Genomic DNA, 14,883 nt, shown 5'->3' on the forward strand with positions numbered 1-14,883 from the left:
AAGAATATTCTTGGATCTTGCCCCCATGTATTATATTTTTGACAAGTTTGCAACCAGTTCATTTCAAAGTTCGCATTTTCTAAACTACATTTTGTTAAGGATATGCTTCAAATACTATTGGATCTAAGTTATGCATTGTGTTCAAAATTTGCATCTACTGGATAGCTTGCTCCCAAGGATGGGTATTTTCTTGCTCCCATCAAATACCTTTGGATTTGAGGTAGACAATATGCTTATTTCTTACGATTCTAATGAGTTTTTGCACCTGTGGCAGTGTTCTTAATAACTTGTAGGGAGGAAGGGTTTGTGGTCATATCTTCCATGTTTTGTTGGACTTCAAAGGACCGAATACGTTTGAGCTTGGACTTCAAAGGACTGGGTAGTTTTGAGCGGACTGAGCAATTATTTGATCTTAATTTATACATGTTACTACCTTTTCTTGATTCTGCTAAGAAATCTAGTTTGAAAGAAGATTTCGATTTCAAGAAGACACAACAATATAGTTTGAAAGAGGATTTTATTTTGAGAAATACATGGGTAGTTTTTGATCGCCTCCAGAAAGAGAACAACATTGTTAATCAGGACAAAGAGTAAACACTATTCAAACGAAATTTTAATCATTGGTATCAAATACTTTGACTCTTCCAATACTTGGGAGATTTGAGGCACGAAACTTTCCAAGAAAAAAAGCTACCACTTCAATTGTTTCAGTGCTTTGTTCTTAAGACTCCAGATCAGTGCTTGACTCTCAAGACTAGAGAAAAATATCCAACCCAACTATTTCTGGACATGTTGTTTTAAGCTTGTTTATGTAAGTTAACACCAATAAATTCATTTTGCTTGATTTTAGTGGAAGGCAATGTTTAATTGCAAATAGTATTCACTGGCATAATGAATTTAAAACCATATTTTCTCAATAGTGCAGTTAACACTTTTTGCAGTTCACTATGCTAGATGCCTTTCATATCTACTTCCTACTAGATACCATGATCCAAGTAGGACATGGATTGGTGCTGCATTTCCATATTTTATGAAACAAAGCCTTTGGATTCTCTATATTATTGCAATCTATTTTTCCATTACCACTCTGACCATTGTTGGATATGGAGACCTGCATGCTGAAAATATGAGAGAAATGATATTTGATATCGTCTACATGTTATTTAATCTAGGTTTATTTGCATACTTGATAGTAAACATGACAAATTTAATTGTACATGGCACAAGCCGGACCATAAAATTTGTAAGGAATATATTTTTAATAGATTTGTGTATAGAAAAGTGATACCTACATATTCTCTCTTCTCAATGCAAAAATGATATGTCATATGAGGATTTGACTTTTATTTCGATTGTAGAGGGACACAATTCAGAAAATGTCAAGATTTCCCTTTAGGAATCAGCTGCCATTGGAATTGCAAGATAAAATGTTGGCACATATATGCTTGAAATTCATGATAGAGATATTGCAACAAGAACAAACATTAAATAATCTCCCAAAGGCCATCTGCACAAGCATCACAAATGTCTTGTTTTTTCCTATTGTTGATAAAGTGTATCCTTTCCAAGGAGTGTCACATGATTTTCTTTTCCAGCTAGTAAGTACTGCCTATTTATGGTAAGGATACCTTATCTTTTGTCTTTGCTATTGGGCTTCAATACAACAACTTTGAGGAAAAATTAAACTAATATTCACCCTCTGCTTGGAAGGTTTCAGAGATGAAGGAAGAGTACTTTCCCCCAAAGGAAGATGTCATTTTAATCAATGAAGCACCCACGTATTTTTATGTGTTAGTGTCTAGTGTAGTGGTGATGTGGTAGGTATCTTTCTAAATGTTACAGAGTCTAAAATTTCAGAACTTTTAGGTGGTTCACATTATTTCTTTTGCCAAATGTGTGTCTTCAAACAAAGAACAACAACAAAGCATTGTAAATGTTGATGTGAAGCTACAATAACATTGATTTTTTTTTTCATTTTGTAGGACATACTTGAAGACAAAGACAAGCATAAAACATAGTAGACAAGCTATTTTTTTTTAAATTTAAGTGATTATTCATGCTCTTAGTATCTTCTTGTGAGGAGAGTCATTACATAATAGGCATTAATATTATAATGTTTACATCTCATCTCCAAATAAATTTGGAACTACCATTTGTTTCACTTTATGTTTTAGTCACATTAGAAAATTTGAAGTACATAAATGACATATCTTATTCCAAATGACTTGTTTGTTTTACCGTAGGAATTAGTAGCACATACATTGTTCTGAAATCACAAAAATAAGTCAGATGGTTTCTTTATTGTAAACTCGTCTCATGTTGCATTCCAGATTCTTGGGTAGTCTGAGCCTGGAGATGTTTTTTGAGAAACTCGAGTGCTATTTTATAGACCACAGCAATACACAGTCCATACAAAGAGGCTTTCTCAACTTTTACGACTGAACCACAATTCATTCATGAATATTTTACAATCTAATAATGCAGATGGATCCACCATCATGAACAACCTTCTTAATGTTTACAAGCAAGAATTACGATAAGTATGCCGAGTGAACTTACCATAATAGGTTTTTCTAGGAAGAGGATCAATTAAATGTATTATTGTAATGTCTTGGTTAGTATTGCAGGAAAACTTAACTTCGTGTTGATATGACTCTAGCAATTGAAGGAACTGAAGGACCCAAATTTTGGACAACTTTCAAAAGAAATAGATCAGTTGCTAGCTAAAAGAAGAATGGATGTACCTGTTTGTCTATGTTCTATTGCTCCAATAGGGGACGCCCTTCTAATGGAGGAATTATTGAAGAGAGGGATGGATCCTAATGAATCAAACTACAATTGCTGCAGACCCTTGGTAAATTTCAAAACTAAAATTCATTTTGATTAGTAGAGTTTCATGGTCTTCACAACAATTTCTTTATGTTTTGTGGTTCCTGACTTAAGTACATATTTTAGTTTGAAGGCATACACTGCTATGAGTGGGATAACTGATTAAAGATTTCCATTTTGTTTTGTTTTGTTATAAGCACATTGTTGCAACAAATGGCTTTAAGGATTGTGTCAACCTTCTTTTAGAATATGGAGCAGATGTCAATAGAAAGAGTATATTTTCCCCTCCATTGTGCACTCGTAAGTTGTTTTCCCAATCAAGGAGTGTATTTACTAATATAAACACGTGTTCTAAAATTTTCTCTCAAGCTCAATGAAATCAACATATTTTTAAATTTCAAAATGTTGCCACTATTAATAATATGAAGAATTTGACCAAAGTATATTTAACATTTAATACACTTAATAGATGAAGATATAACTGTTCCTCTATGGGAAGCAATACTGAGCCAACATAAACCAGTTTCCACATTACTTTTTGATAATGGTGTAAATATTCAGACTGGTACTATTGCCAATTTCCTCTACACTGCTACACAAAATAAGGATTTGGATATGTTGAACGATTCACTAAGTTATGGATTAGATATAAATGCAACGAATGGATATGGGAACATATTCCTCAATGTTTCCATCAGTGATGGATTGACAGAGGTAGTGAAATATCTTTTGGATCATGGAGGAGATATGAAAAAAACAGATTGTAGTGGTTGGACACTAAAAGCTTTGGTCAGAGAATCAAGGATATGAATAAATATGAGAATTATTTGAAGAAAATTCTCAGTCAAAATATTCACACTTATGTTTATCTATCAAAGATTCGTCTGTCCCATTGAACCTAGATGAGAAAAATCATGGGGAGATCACGAAACCTTTAGGATCTGCAGAGGAAAATGGAATTCATCATTTTATAAATACAATTTCCACTCCACCTAATGGATTGCAGAGTAAAAGAGTTTCTAATTTTGATAATTGTCTTTTTGATATAGTCACAATGTCTTCCAACACCGATCCTAGTGTTGGTGGCCTGAGTCACGCAATTAATTGTTCCTGCTGGACAAGCCCCTCTCTTCCTAAAAGAGTGACGATTTGCAAAAATCACCCAATTTACATTAAAGAAAATAAGCAAGCAGGGAAAGTGATACTCTTTCCAAATACAATTTAGGAGCTACTGCAAATTGGAGGGAAGTATTTATTTTATATATGAACTCATGATTTCATGAGTTCAAATTTCCTATAATATTTGAAATCAGAGTGATGCAGAAGAACTTAAAATTAGCCATCATAGAATTGTTGTTCTCGCAGGTGAAAATTTTGATTATTTGCTTGTGAAAGTTTTGAGTGAATATTCTACATAAATATATGATATCGATGTCATTAGAGAAGGGGATCATCTAATCCTTGTTGAAAATGAAGAGAGTGAAGAGATATATCTGATGTATGATCAATGATAGTTGTAGAAATTTTTTCAACATGCCTAAATGATAGTTGTAGAAATTTAAGGCATTAGATTTGGTAATTATTTGGCTAGATTTGGGAGGCCTTTCAAAAATATAATGAAATATTTCTAGAAGTACAAGGCTTTCAACAAATGAATACTATACTCATTGAAAAACTTGACTGCAAGGAGAAGCATATAGGAAAATATTGCAAGGCAGAGACATGGTGGTGGATTTCTTGTTTATTGTTAATGGTGATATATCAAGACTTCTAATATTTTTTTGGACCTCATCCAAGTGGGATGTTGTGGGCAGAGAGAAGAATTCATTATGCCCCCTTTCTTGTTCCCAAACAACAACTTCCAGAAAAAGTCAGGCCCAAGATTGAAAAATTGATTCCACATGAGCCTCCTCATCACATACTTCTCAGTAGTTCCAATGATAGCAATAGTGGTATCAGGAGACACGATATGCAAGATTTACGCACTACTACACAGGGGGTTATTTCAGAAAATTAATTAAGATGAATTCCATATTTTGTTTGAAGAATTTAATTAAATTGATTTTCATCTAAGATCACGTATAAGACTTTTCAATGTTTTCATTTTTATATTAAAATCAGTTGACATATATGAAAAATCAAGGTTTTCATATAGACATAGAAGGAAGGAGCGCAAGTTGAGCTAAAGGAGCTATTCAGTTTGCTAAATGAGCTTTTCATACAAACATGAGCGTTCAAATGGGTTAAAAGAGCTATTCATTTTATTGCAATCAATCAAACCAAGTGGTAATGGTGTCAATGAAGCGATTTGAAGCCTTTTTAGGACCCTTTTTTATATTTCTTTATTGAAAAAATCTGATGTAGAAAGCAATATGAAAGTTAATTGTTGTGGCAAGATATTAAGAGTTTGTGCTAATTTTAGTTACTTTTCTTTCTAGGACTTGTTATCACTTAGGTTTTCCCAAAAGTTGTAAGAAAAGGAAGGATGCCGAGGTAACCACAGACCAATCTTTTAGATACAGAATCTAGCCAATCTGTATCCAGATAGGGCTCTCTCTTTATAATTTAGCTTTGTTTTTAAATGTATTAGGCTAGTTATGAAGTTCAAGGGTTTTGTTTAAGTATGGGTGGTGAGATTCGATAGAACAGAGATGTAAAACTGAGAAGTTCAGTCCATTGGGCTAATGGAGTCAAAGAAGATGACTTTCTGGATTTGGGTTCTTAATATAGGATGGATTCACAAAGCAAGGTAGTAGGGAACCAATGAAGACTGGAAAAAGTTGGAATGGGCTCAAATGGGTGAAGGGCAGTTAAGAATCCTTCAACATATTTTAAAGAGGGGAAATGGATGATTACTGATAAGGAGCAGTTAATAATTCTTTAGCAAATAATCAACATGAAAGAATTAGAAAACAGGAGCAATTAAGAGTTCACTGTTTATCTAAATTCTAAAGAAAACAAAGAGAATAATAAAGACTAAAAACAGAGTGTAGTCAAGCATATTCTGAAAATAACCTTTTGCTTTATTATTCAGATTATGAAACACAGATGATATAGTAAACCAGAAAACTGTAAAACACAAGATATAGGGGATTTATTGATCTGGAGTTTGATTCAAGAATTCTGTGACAATTCCTTTGCTTCAATTCTTCATCCAGTAGGCCAGACAACAGATTGTTTCCAACAGCTCTTTATTCCAAAAATTCAGTATTACAGCAGAGTCTAGGAAATCCACACACCACCAACCACATTTAAACTCTAATGGAGGGGGTACTTATACTACAAATTTGTACAACAAATATCTCATTACACCTGTGAGATAATATCTAGTTTTAACTAATAAGAGTTTACAAGTAAAATAGAAACAACTGACTGATGTTGTGCTGGGGGCAGGCCTTTAGGGTTCAGCATTGCAGTTGTCTTCTATAGTAACTTTGCGCCGACTGCCTGTCTTAACTGATGCATTAATTCTGATCTGCTTTTTTTAATTCTTCTCTACTACTTTTAATTCTGCTCTGGCATCTTTAATGCTGATTTGATACACTTTAATGCTGAACTGATACTCTTTAATTGCTGTTTTGACTCTTGTTCACCGCTCTCTGGCAAAATAGAACTGATAATGTGTCTTCTGATTACCTTTCCTTTAGATTTTCTGTGGCTGGTATGCTAATTTTCTGCGGAGATTGCTGAGAAGTTCTAGAAATTGATGAGCTGATAGCCATGTATTGACAAAATTTATAGGTGCCTATGTCAAAGGAGGAGGAAACCGTACTCTGGAGGGTCGGTTGACAGGCGAAGGAGCTTGTTGATGGAGCCTTTTCTAGTCTAGAGGCAGTCGAGAATGAAATGCGAACTCGGTAGATATCATGCCTAGAGTGCCGTTTGCAGCGAAAATATAACAAAACATGATATTTTATCCCTTTTTTGACAAAATGAAGCTTGGCGGGGATTTTTGACTTGAAGGACGACTGATGTCAGCAGGAGTACGGGACAGATGATGTGGCAGTGACATCAACAGAAGGGTGATGTTAGTAGATGATGTCAGCGGGGGGGTGGTAAGCAGTTTTTCCCTATAACACTTTTGGGGTCAAGTGGTTTCGGGCGGGGAGGGAGCGATCACGCTGGGAGAGCAACGCGTGTGCTTGGTACGGTGCCAAAACTGCTGGTTCCCCGCAGGTTAAACATCGGCCAAAAGGGGGATCGCGAAATAGATGCGGACCGTCAGATGGTGGACTGGAGATCTAACGGCAGATGGGTTATGATCAAGGCGGAGGTTTAATGTGCAATCACAATACAAATAAATAATGATTTTTAATGTTTTTAGAGGTTATTTTCATTGGTGGGGCTTGGTTATTAATCGACCCAGATGGTGATTAATCCCTTTAGTGCGACGGTGGAGAGTTTATTAACGAAAAAATAAATCCGTTAATTTCTTTCAAATAGTTCTATGGTCGTAATCGACCGGGGTGGGGATATTAATTACTTGGGGTTTTTGTTATATTTACATAATATGGGATAAGGGTGATATTTACATGGGAGTTTATATAATAAATGTTAATCGTTAATATGAAAATGAATGAAAGTGCCAAGTTCTAAAACACTTTACATATATTTAAAACTTGGGCTAAAGACAGAAAATGGTTTTTATGGAGAATATGGCCATTTTCCTAAGTAAAATAGGGTCTTATTTAGGCACTGTTTATGAAATGAGATGAGTGATTTTAGTGGTATTAAGCAGATCTTAATACTTTAGGGGGGAATTAGTAAATGATTAGGGAAAAATATTAAGGGAAGTTAGTTATGAATCTTGTCTTGCTTGAACTGCATCAAGTGTAATATTTGCCTAGCACTTGTGATAGAAGTGAAATTTAACACATTGAGAGATATGATCCATCACAAGTATCATTCTGCAACACCAATCTACCTACCTGGCCTACTTTGCCTAACATTTTTTTTCTCTTTCTTGGGTGCACTTAGACCTGCAAACCCTCCTCAACTTTTCTTTTCTTTGCATAGTAAGCCTACCTAAGTCTGCACTTATTACTTCCAAGGGCTTAGATTAAACTATTGAGCTCCTTTGTTTCTCTACCTATCTACTTATCTACCAAGATCAAGCTGATTGGCCATTCATCAATTGTGGCAAAAAGTTCAGCAAGCTGCACACAATGCTTTATTTGCAGAAAATGGAAAAGTAGTGGTATCTTGGACTTGCACACTTTCCTCGTCTTTTTTTTTTCGGGGTTCATTTCAACATTTATAATCACTACAAATAGTTCAATGATGGCTAGAAGTAGTTATATCTTAAATTTGTCAAGTGATAAGCAAGAACATCTAGTTGAGAAAGAGCGCAATCCCACAGATTCCATAGAAGGTATAAGCATTAATCAAGACCATATCAAACAATTCTGACTTGAATGTGGATTATATGTGTTTCCTATATTGTGTTTTTAAATGTAAACATTAAAAGGGAGTGTTGGAGATAATGTTTTCACTAATGCGGTGTGTTAAATCTAGATTTGATTTTAGATATTGTTGAGTGAACATCTAAACCTCCATAACCGTCTTTAAAATTAGGAAAATCTGATACCAACTATTTAAATATATTATATTTGACTTCGAAATATAAGAAATAGTTTTATTGTGTTCAATTCTATATCTCTATATATGTATATTCATCACAAATACAATTATATATATATATATATATATATATATATATATATATATATATATAAATAATTTAGGTCTTTCATTGTGAAAAATATTTTCACCTAAATATTTTCACCTAAAAAGATTAATTCCTTTTTAAACTCGCTAGATCAATGATAAATATACAGTGGCATATAAGTATCATGGATTTGGTTTTATAGCTTCAACATATAGATTCCGATGGCTATGCACCACCATTGGGTGTTCACATATTTTAGAGCAAATTAAACATATGTATAAACAATTTTACTTGAAGGAACGAATTTTAATATTATAATACATATTCATATGTCACATTTATTTGTGTTGGTTTATTTGAATTTTTATTTTATTTTTCGTTTTATTATTTTTTTCTATATTATTTCAGAAGATACATATTTATATATAATATTACCTTTTAAGTAGAGTGCATTTTAAATATATTTTAATATTATAAATTAATAGTATATATTTTTTATAAATTTAAAATGATGATATTAATTATGATTATATAATTTGGTATCTCAGTAATAATAATGTTTGTTAATTTCATTTAAACTTAAATATCTCAAATTGTAGTAAAATGAAAGTGTTATAAATTGGTAGTAAGGTTTGTTGAATATCTCATCATATCTACTAAAATAGAAGTTGTGTATATTAAGTTGGAAATGATTTAATAATAAGTTAAATTGTTTTTACTACATGTAGCACTAATAAAAATTATTTACTTATTGAGTTATTGAGTTAGATCATTAGCACAACAAAATATCCTTCAACATCATAGAAAAAGAGACCATGAAATGCTACCACTCATTTAAAGGAACTAAAAAGTAAATTGTAAAGTGAATTTACTTGTTTGAGATAAGAAAAGATGTTGAGAAATATTTTAGTCACGTTAAATAAGCTATTCAAACCATAAATATGGAATATGGTTGTAAATCATAGAGATTCATAAATATTGTAAATTAAGACAAGAGTACCAAGTTTAATTTAGGAATTTTATAAGGTAAAAGAAACCAAGAAGAAAGAATAATATGTAATAATTATGAATGGAAAATATGTTATTATGGATAGATACTAAATAACCTATAAGAAATAATATTTTGGAAATTCCAAATGTTCTTTTGGATATATTAAGATTTTTTATATAACATCGAACCTTATGTAAAATTAATCTTATACTTGTTGAAACAAGAGACTATGAATAATGTGTGATCCCTAAAATAGATTATATGGAAAAATATGAACAACCATAACAAATTACCTTGGAGACTCTCGTTATTATTTACCTTGATTTTACCAAATTTTAGGCCTTATGGAAGCACTCTATTCTTACTATTAATGCTAAAAAATGTCAAGAAATTACATATTTAGTGAGATTTACATACTCCCAAGATCATTAGTTTTGTTAAATCTATAAAAGGAAAGAAACAAGCATATGAAAAAAAAAACACTTACCAAAAAAGAAGATTTTCATGTTCAAGATAAAAAATTCATCAGAACTTTTACATCTCTCTATCCTTCAGGCTTATCGACACTTATCGGATATTGGAACTTTTAAAGGTTCCTCACTTTAAGAAGTTTTGGTATTCTGATCCCCGAGAGATCGATGTTCCGATACACCGATCTCTGGGATTCCCATATCCTCCAAACTCCGATACAGCCTACTCTGATGTATCAAACCTCTAATATTCCGATATCACCAATATGTTGACATTTGACATTTTGATGCATTGATAGGTCGATCTCCGGGGTTCTAATATCCTGATGCACTAATACGTCGATCTCCGGGGTTTCGATATCCTGATGCACTGATACATTGACCTCCCATATTTTGATGTGTCGATATGTTGGATCTTTGGCATTGCGCTCTTCGATATGCCAATATGTTGGACCTTTGACATTGCGCTCTTTGATATGCCGATATGTTGGACCTCTGACTTTTGGACCTCCAACTTTTCAATCTAGGATATGTTGATACATCGATGTTCTAATCTTCGATATTTAGATACTTCAATCTCTAGGGTTCCGATATCGAGTCTCAATGGGCTCCAACCTCTGATATTTCAACCTTCTCAGGACTTCATGTCCCATAACATTAGCAAGCCAAATTCTTTTATCTAGAAGTCCATTTTGGACTTCCATATATCGTTCGAAAGATTATTCAGAGAACTTTTCAATCGAGAGGGTCTGATGTAGGCTTTCAGCCCATATACTGTCGACAAAATTATTGCAAAATCTCTGCCCCTCGATTATGCATACAGTTAAACTAACAACCGCTAAGGTGATCATTTTATGGCTTCTTTAGTAAGCTTGCTACTGTGATGATTCTCTACATGAAACCTATAGCTACCATGAGATTCCTCCTGGGCCATCACTACCGACATCTACTGTGACAAGCATCCAAACTAGTCTAGTTTACATCGATGCCAACACTCCTGCCAACAGTTAGGCAATGTCAACTTCCCAACACATCTTCCCAACATGACTGTTGAAATCAATGCCAAAACACTTGCAGATATATTCACTAGGACACTAGCCATCTAGACAATGCCAATTGTCCGACAATGGTGTCCGAGGCACCAACAGTAGCCCCCAAAGTGGAGGATCAAGAGAGATATCCTAGCGTCCGGGGCACTAGAAGTAGCCCCCAAAGTGGGAGATCTGGTGAACCTCCTAGCCTCTCAAGCACTAGTAGTAGCCCCTGAGGTGGTGGACCAGGCGGAGGAAGCTCATCATGTCCTTTGCATGCATTGAAACTAGGCGCATCCATTGATTCGTTGGGAAGGTTGGTGTACTTAGGCATTGACGACCCTATTTTCAACCATTGCTTCACATTCATACAAGGTATTGCAATCTACAAATTTCTTTATCATTAGTAACATCGAAAGATTCACTTTTATCTACAAAAAACAAATATGATTTAAGGAAGAAATTTTACTCTCACTTTCATACCACATATTAGACAAGGATTCAAGTTGTCTCCTAGGTATGCTTCTTGTAGGTTTTCATGAGCTAAAAGAATAACCACAATTAGGAATGTACACCGGAGCCATGATTAGTTAGACAAATTTTAAAACAATACTCCGCATATAAAATCTATATGTGGCCCTCCTTCTAGCACCAAAAAATTTGATGGCCAAAAATTACCAAAATCAACATTGAGGAGACCGCCCAATTAGAGCCCCAAATAAGAGTATCTTCAGTTTGGACTTGTGGTTCCAACTGGTTCTATTGTGTCCAATTACACCCACCTCCTTCCTGCTAACTTATGATGTCCCTAATTACTCATCACCAAAAAGAGAAATATCAGATATACCCTCTTGCATAACTCTCGCGAGAAAGAAACGCTTAAACTAGAACAAGGGCTCAACCAAGGTACACTAGAATTTTCTCCCGCATAAGGATATTTATAAAAATTTCATGAATTAATTCTTAATTCAAATCTACCCTAGGATACAAGTAGCAAAAAGAAAATCTTATCTATCCCATATTGATTAGGACAAGATATATATCTCATCCCAATAAATAACAAAGTGATACAAAATAATGAGGGTTTAACATGTGTTGTATGATAAATATCATGTTTTTGAAGAAATTCTAACACACAACATTTTAAGTGTCATACATGCTCCATTTTTGAAATTGAAAATAATCAAAGATAAGTTGATACATAAGACATGAAATTGCGAAATAGTTCATACAGTTAAATGATGATTAAATTTATTCTAAATGGAATTTTTTTTGGAAAACAATTATTCACAAATTTGGTTAAAGCCTAAAAGGAAATTCGGAAATCAATCATAGATCAATGAAGCTACAAGATCATATAACTAAAATTTTGAACAACCTTTCTCATATCCAACACAAGTGAAAAACATGAAACAATTGACACATATTTGCAATTAAAAATCATATAAATTTCATTAACAAATAAAAGAATTTGAAGAAAAATAAGACCTGAAGCCCATTTCTCTATTTTACAATAAATCTCATCAACAATCTTCCCAAAAATTTGAGCTTTGTCATTAAAGAAAAGATATGCAATAGTGGAAGATTTGCTCCAAAGACAGAGATTGGATCGTGAAATGAAAATCTCACAACACTCATATATGAGGATTCCTCTCAACCTACAACAAAAAAAGTCCTCATAAAAGTGGTTAGAGTCTCTACTTTTCATAAAAGAGGGACTATTTTCTCCTTCTCAAAATCGTTTCTATAATTTGAAAAAATCTCACAAAAAGGAGAGTTTTTGAAAGAAGTTTTGGTCCATGATCTTATAGCTGGATAAATCCATATTTTCCCTCTTGTTGATTCAACTACATTTCACCAAGATTGCTTTGCGTCATCCTCTTCAACAAGCTCACTAAAAAATCAATTAAAATTAAAACCAATCAGGTTTGCACATCAAATATGAAAATATAAAATTCTGAAAACAAATTCATAAACTAACTTAAATTAAATTAAATTAAATTAAAAGAGATGTGTGCTTCCCATTGCTTCCTGCAGTGATTTTTTTTGCACAAGAGGATAGTTTCAAATGAATTTGCAACAACACCAACTTTCAACAAATGAATTTCTAAAATCCAAACACACATAATTAATTAATTTCAAGTTGCAAATTCTTAGTATTCACTTTCACTTTTTTTTGTCATAATAAATGTTCTAATTTTCTTAAGTTAATATCTCTATATTATACTCCATGATTTTAGCTTCTAATAAGCCATCCCACGTGTATTTGGCTAGATAAAACTCAAAATAAAACTTTCTAATATCTAAGTTCCAAAATTCATCATTTCCTTAAAAAAATCAAAGTACTAAACCATTTTACTTTCATTTTTGTATGTTTCAAATTTTTTCTTTTAATTATATAAAACTTAAAAAATATTAAAATAAATTAAAATTAAACTAAATAATATTTAAATAAAAATAAGATTTTTAAAACTAAAATTTTATATATATATAAAAGCATGGTTCACATAAGACGTAAACGTACATAATGATAAAGAATGTGGCTGATTGGACCCCTCATCCTACTAAAATAAACCTACTGTATTTTCAAACCTTCATTAGTTTGATTGGAAATTACTTGCCAGTTCAATACACTTACGTAATAAATGACTTTCGAATTTTCCTCGGTCCATGGAGTGAGGTGTGTATAAATGGAAACTCTTATTTAGTACATTATAGAAAAGTAAATGCTGGCTCACATGTTAGGCATTTATCTTTCACCCTTTCTCTCACAGCACACGAATCGAGATAGCAGCCTGGAGAAAGAAGGCGAAAGGTAAATGCTTGGCATGTCAGCTAGCATTTACTTTTCTATAGTCTACGAAATAGGAACCGCCCTGTATAAATCTCGGTATCTTATTTTATTTTATTTTATATTTTATTATATATATCATATTGTATTAATAATTTAGAAATTTTTTAATATAATTTATATATATCTATATCTATATATAGTTTTTTTTCAACTCATTGCCTTAGTAATTAAATTAATAAAATAAACAAATAATTAATTTAATTAAATAATTATTTAAATAATTAGAAATATATATAAATTAATTGTTATTAATTAATTAGAAATAAATTAAATCGATTTAATTAATTAAAAATATTTTAATTAAATATACTAAAATTAATATTATTTATAAATAACAAAAATTTAATAAAATACAAATTTGTAAATGACCGTAATTTTGAGTAAGCTTTAATTTTAAACTCAAAAAAATCTTAGCTATTAGGAAGTTGCCAACAAACCACACGCTATAGAATCATTAAAATAAAAAGTCAAACAAATTAGGGCAAAATAAATCAAATCAGACAAAATAAAAGTGATTTATCCAAAATTTATATAGCGAGTCCTTATATCCCTTCCAAAAGAAGAATATAAGGGGTTTTGGCAACAACAATTTCATAGCTAAACATGCATATTGTTGGTTATCTATACTACCCTATCATTAATTTGATTTGAACTGTGTATTTCCATTGTAACCACTTTTGATCTCTTACCATTTGCATTAGGATACATATTCTAAGCAGTGTTTACACCCATAGAGAGAACTACCACAATAAATGCTTGATTTTCTTTACATAATATTTTCATAGGTCCATTCCACTAAATTGGAAAATTGATGTATGCTATTATTTTAATAGTTGATTTTACTTTCATAAAATATATTTTTTCATGAAACCATGTAAAAAACACTTATTTAGTGAACTTTTAACTCTTTTAGTGCTCATTAAACCCTAAAGAAGACAGTCGTGCACTATATTAGTAATAGTCAATTACATTAACTTTGAAAATAGAAGTTATTTTCATATTTCTATTATAATTCAATTATATCTTACTTAAAATATATA

At 32.2% G+C, this 14,883-nt stretch overlaps 1 pseudogene; it reads left to right on the forward strand.

Moving 5' to 3' along the window:
* Nucleotides 1-423: 423 nt before the first annotated feature.
* On the forward strand, nt 424-7,108 carry LOC149196893 (potassium channel AKT1-like; annotated as a pseudogene).
* The last annotated feature ends 7,775 nt before the right edge of the window (nt 7,109-14,883 follow it).

Source organism: Pinus tabuliformis, chromosome 2_2, assembly GCF_031772625.1.
Source record: "Pinus tabuliformis cultivar Carrire ecotype Pingquan chromosome 2_2, CPIR1, whole genome shotgun sequence".
NCBI classification, from domain to species: Eukaryota; Viridiplantae; Streptophyta; class Pinopsida; order Pinales; family Pinaceae; genus Pinus; species Pinus tabuliformis.